Below are 6,000 nucleotides of genomic sequence, written 5' to 3'. Positions count from 1 at the left end.
AATCATACACTATCTTCGTGTACAAATTCCTATACCTAGAAGAGCCCTAATAATTGTCCCTGGAGACTAAGAACTAAACCAAAGCATAGTTCAGTGTACACAAGATGACTATGATGACCTCAAGTCTAAGGATACTTGTACAACTATCACTAGGTGAACAACTGCTGACACGTGAGTGAACTCCATCAGTTGTTCAGCTGTGCGAGTCATGTTCAGTGAACTTATTCTATAATAAGCACCTACATACTAGCTATAGTGTAACCACACAAATGTCTATGAGAACAGACATCCTTCATAATGAAGCAAGCATAGTATGTACCGATCTTTGCGGATTATTAATTACCAATTAGTAATCCTATGACCAGGAACTATTTAAGTTTAGAGTTATCATCTTTTTAGGTCTCACTATTATGATCTCATCATAATCCATAAAAAGCTTTACTCTAAACTATGGTATATCTTATTTAAACACTTAAATAGATAGAGCCCGTAACAATAAAAAAATAAGTCTTTATTAATGTCAATGAAATCAAAACAGATTACATAAAAGTTATTCCTAAATCCTAATACCTTATTGAACTTAGGACATATTCCTTTCACCTGAGAGGTATTATGGCCTTGTCATTGAGAATGACAATGAGTTGTCAATCATTGATGAAGACGACCCTCAGACCTATAATGAGGCTATGAGTAGTGTTGACTCAGAGAAATGGCATAGTGCCATGAAATCCGAAATGGAATCTATGTATACCAACCAAGTATGGACTCTGGTTGAAGCGCCTGAAGGTGTTAAGCCTATTGGGTGCAAGTGGGTATATAAGAGAAAGATTGGAGCAGATGGCCAGGTGGAGACCTATAAGGCTAGGCTAGTGGCAAAAGGATTTAATCAAAGACAAGGGATTGACTTTGATGAAACCTATTCGCCTGTAGCCCTGTTAAAATCTATTCGGATTTTGCTTGCGATTGCTGCTTACTACGACTATGAAATCTGGCAAATGGACGTGAAAACGGCCTTCCTCAATGGGGAACTTGAGGAGGAAGTGTATATGACACAGCCGGAAGGGTTTCTTTCCAAGGGAAATGAACACCTAGTGTGTAAGCTGCTGCGAACCATATATGGTTTAAGGCAAGCTTCTCGTAGATGGAACACCCGTTTTGATGAGACAATCAAAGAGTTTGATTTTATCAAAAACATGGATGCACCATGTGTCTACAAGAAGGTTAGTGGGAGCGCGGTAACATTTCTTGTATTATATGTGGATGATATACTTCTTATAGGAAATGATATACCGATGCTGCAATCAGTCAAAGTATGGCTATCAAAGAACTTTACCATGAAGGACTTGGGAGAAGCTTCCTACATTCTCGGTATGAAGATCTATAGAGATAGATCTAGAAGAATGATAGGTCCAGGGTACATACATCCAGAAAGAGCTTAAAAGGTTTAGCATGGAAAACTCCAAAAGAGGTCTCATACCGATGAGTCATGGAGTGTCCCTTTCCGAAAAATGTCTCCTAAGACACCTGAGGAAAGAGAGCGTATGAGTAAGATTCCTTATGCTTCGGTAATAGGATCTATCATGTACGCGATGTTGTGTACGAGGCCTGATGTTGCTTATTCAATTAGTGTGACGAGCAGATATCAGTCCAATCCAGGTGAAGACCACTGGAAAGCAGTGAAAAACATCCTTAAGTACTTGCGAAGGACTCAGGACATTTTTCTTATTTTTGGCGGTGAATCTGAGTTGAAAATAGAGGGTTATACTGACTCTAGTTTTCAATCAGAGAGTGATAGCAAATCCATGTCAGGGTACGTGTTTACTCTAAACGGTGGTGCGATAAGTTGGAAAAGTTCCAAACAGTCGACAACGGCTGACTCCACAGCGGAAGCGGAATATATAGCTGCAAGTGAGGCTGCAAAAGAAGCTATTTGGATGAGGAAATTTGTTTCTGAGTTGGGAGTTGTTCCTAGCGTCGAAGAGCCTATTGTGTTGTATTGTGATAACAACGCAGCAATAGCACAAGCCAAGGAACCTAGGTCTCATAAAAATTCCAAACATGTCATGCGGCGCTTTCATCTGATTAGGGAGATTGTTGAAAGAGGAGATGTCAATGTCAAGAGAGTTGACACACATAACAACGTAGCAGACCCACTCACAAAGCCACTTTCTCAGAGTCACTTTGATCGTTATAAAGATAAGATGGGTATTAGATACCAGAGTGATTGGCTTTAGTACAAGTGGGAGATTGAAAGGAATATGTCCTAAGTCCAATCATGTATTAGGATTTAGGAATAACTTTTTATGTAATTTATTTTGATTTCATTGATATTAATAAAAGACTTGTTTTGTTTTTGTTACGGGCTCTATCTATTTAAGTGTTTAAATAAGATATACCATAGTTTAGAGTAAAGCTTTTTATGGATTATATGAGATCATAATAGTGAGACCTAAAAGATGATAACTCTAAACTTAAATAGTTCCTGGTCGTAGGATTACAAACTCGTAATTAATAATCCGCAGAGATCGGTACATACTATGCTTGCTTCATTATGAAGGATATTTGTTCTCATAGACATTTGTGTGGTGACACTATAGCTAGTATGTAGGTGCTTATTATAGAATAAGTTCACTGAACATGACTCGCACAGCTGAACAACTGATGGAGTTCACTCACGTGTCAGCAGTTGTTCACATAGTGATAGTTGTACAAGTATCCTTAGACTTGAGGTCATCATAGTCATCTTGTGTACACAGAACTATGCTTTGGTTTAGTTCTTAGTCTCCAGAGACAATTATTAGGGCTCTTCTGGGTATAGGAATTTGTACACGAAGATAGTATATGATCAATAAAGGATCTACCCCTTCCAGTGAAGGAAGCGAATGTTCAAGGCTGAACCACTTATGCTAGTTCAGGAATCTCTGGCCAGAGTGAATGAAATTAGAAAGGAGTTTCTAATTTGCATAGAACTACGCATAACAAATGGTAAGCAAGTGATTGAATTAGATAGGCTTGACACGAGATCCATGCCTTGTATTTAATCGGGACATTGTAGGGTAGAAGGAGTTTATTGTACGGTAACTATTCACTGAATAGGTTCTTGGTATTCTAAGCAGTGAATTCATATTATCCGGATAGTCGCGATATGCTGAGAAGTATCCCTCACGATGTAGAATAAATGTGATTAATTAATTAATCATAATTAATAAATTAGAGAATTTATATAAATAATGATAAAATAGTTTTATTATTATTTATTTCTACTACCGGCTTAATATTGAACCTACAGGGTCACACCATAAAAAGAGAATGATTTAATGGTGGAGGAATTAATTAATAATGGCTAATAATTATTTATTTATGAAATAAATTATTAATTTGCAAATTTAATAATTGATTAAATGAGATTTAATTGATTATAAATTAATTAAGAAAAGTTCTTAATATTATTAATTAAAGGATTTAATTTTTGGAAATTAAATCAAGAGAGAGAATTATTTCTAAAGTGTTTAGAAAAAGGATTAATAATTAAAAGGTGTTTTAATTATTAATGTGAATAATAAATGGGATAATAATAATATTATTTATGGGAAAATTTCAGCTGAAAATTTTGCCTATAAATACACTATTATAGACCCTAATTTTATTCTAACCCACATCGAACCCGAAAACCCAAAAAGTTTGGAAAACCCAATTCTCTCCACCTCCTTCCTCCTCCTTAACATTGTTTTCTTGGTGGATATCGGTGGAGTGCTTCACACTTGAGGAGCAACTGCTAAGGATCTCTGATCGTTGTTTCCGAATTATTTTTAAAGGTTAGATTCGATCCCTCGAATTTTTATTCATGATCTGTATGCTTTTATTTGGATTTTATGTGTGTAAAAGTGTTTTGCCATGCCCCCGCTGCGTTAAAAATCCAACAACAAGTTCACAACATTTTTCTAACATAGTGGTATAAGTCTTAGGATTGCTAAGTGACCCTTTCTCTTTTTTTGTTGTATTATTAGATGACAACGTCAGCATCTTCCGATAGGACTATTACTGGGCCAGTTGCACCAGCTATGCCGCCAGTGTCTACTAAGATACCAGTTCAGGTGCCCCCAGCACAGATTTTTTCACCGCTTCCACTACCACCACCACCATTGCCACAGGAGCCAGCACCCCCAGCTCCAGAGATGTTACCAGATCCCATGGAGATGTTTGATCCATTAGAGTTCTTTGAGCCGATGCTTCCATCTCCACTTCCGGTAGAGTATCAGTTTATCCCAGAAATTGAGCCGGAGTTTCCACCACTAGTATTACCTCCTTTGCAGGTGCATGCTCCAGATCCAGAGGTATTTCAGATGGCCCCGGTCGAGGGGATGGATGAACATGATGTGGGATTACAGTTGGGATTACCACAGTAGGGCATAGCAGGGATACCGAGAATTCCATCACAAGAGTCTGTGGGACATGTTGCAGCACCACACATGGTTCCATATCATGAGTATGGTGTTGTGAGAGAGGATGTTGAGTATTCGAGGTCACAATGTAGAGAGATTATGGGTTTGTTTGATCAGAGGGATCGAGGACCGTTAGCTGCACTTCAGCTAGATTACATGATGAGGCACAAGTTTTACTCGACAGTGATGAGTGCTACTTTTGAGTTAGATGATTTGATGCATGATGGACTGCACTCCTATGCAGAGTATCATAGAGCTACCCATTTGGCACAATCAGTAATTCAGATCCTCCACGATGAGTTGAGGCGCATTCCGCCAGGGTTTTGAGAGTTGACAGCAGGAGACCAGTTGTGTAATATATGTGACATACGTAGATAGATGCAGCTTAGTATAGTGTGGTTAGTTATGTATGTGTGTAGTATCTAGTTTGACTTGTAGTAGCAGTAGCCATGACAATCTGACCGAGACTTTTGTATCAAGCACTTACACTTGAGGCTGGTGCCATATATATATAATATACTTTTTCAACTTTTTCTTTTTTTTTTATTTAAATTCTAGTCTTTACAGCAATTACATTTATTTTATTTCTTTACAGTTTCATATTTTAAATTATGTTTAATCTAAGATACTGTACCATCATTTTCATTTCGAGTTATAAAATCATTTCAGCTGATTATTTAAATTTTAAATCACTTAAATTTTTGTTTAATATTAATCGAATTGTTTTCTTTTTATAATTCATTGCTTAAATTTTTTTTAATAACAAATAAATTATTTCTTTATTTATTATCAACTGTTTAATAAAACATTAAAGAGAATCATTTGTTTTATTATCAGAAAATAGCACCAAAAAGAAAGACCAGAACTGAAACTTCCAACAGCAACTCTAAGGGACAGACTAATGACACTATGAACCAAATGTTCCATCTAATGCAACAACAGATGGTAATAATGCAGCAACAGCAACAAATTTAACAACATATATTACAAGAGCCAGCTCATCCTGAAGCTCAGTTACCACTAGTTGTGCCTGTTGTTACCTTTAAGCAGTTTCAGTCAGTTAAGCCTCCGAGGTTCGAGGGTACAACAGATCCTACTAAGGTTAGAGCTTGGTTGAAAGAAATGGAGAAAGCCTTTGCGCTTGTGAAAGTTGAAGATGACCATAAGACTGATTTTTCTAGTTATTTCCTGAAAGGAGAAGCGAATTATTGATGGGAATCAAGGAAAGCCTTGGAGGGCGAAGACATTGTGACTTGGGATAGGTTTAAAGAGTTATTTTTGGAGAAACATTTTCCTCGCTATGTGAAGAACCAGATGGAAATTAAGTTATTGGAACTGAAGCAAGGGAATATGTCTTTGACAGGATACGAAGCCAAGTTTACTGAGTTGGCTAGGTTTGTTCCAGAGCAGGTTGATGCTGAAGAAAAGCGGGCTAAGAGATTCTAGCAGGGATTGAAGCCATGGATTCATAGCGGAGTGGCAGTATTTGAATTGATGACTTACACCGCCGTGGTTCAGAAAACCATGATTATTGAAGGAGAAAGTCAAATGTCCCAAA

Source organism: Apium graveolens, chromosome 5, assembly GCF_009905375.1.
Source record: "Apium graveolens cultivar Ventura chromosome 5, ASM990537v1, whole genome shotgun sequence".
Classification (NCBI taxonomy): Eukaryota; Viridiplantae; Streptophyta; class Magnoliopsida; order Apiales; family Apiaceae; genus Apium; species Apium graveolens.
This window is presented reverse-complemented; position numbering follows the sequence as displayed.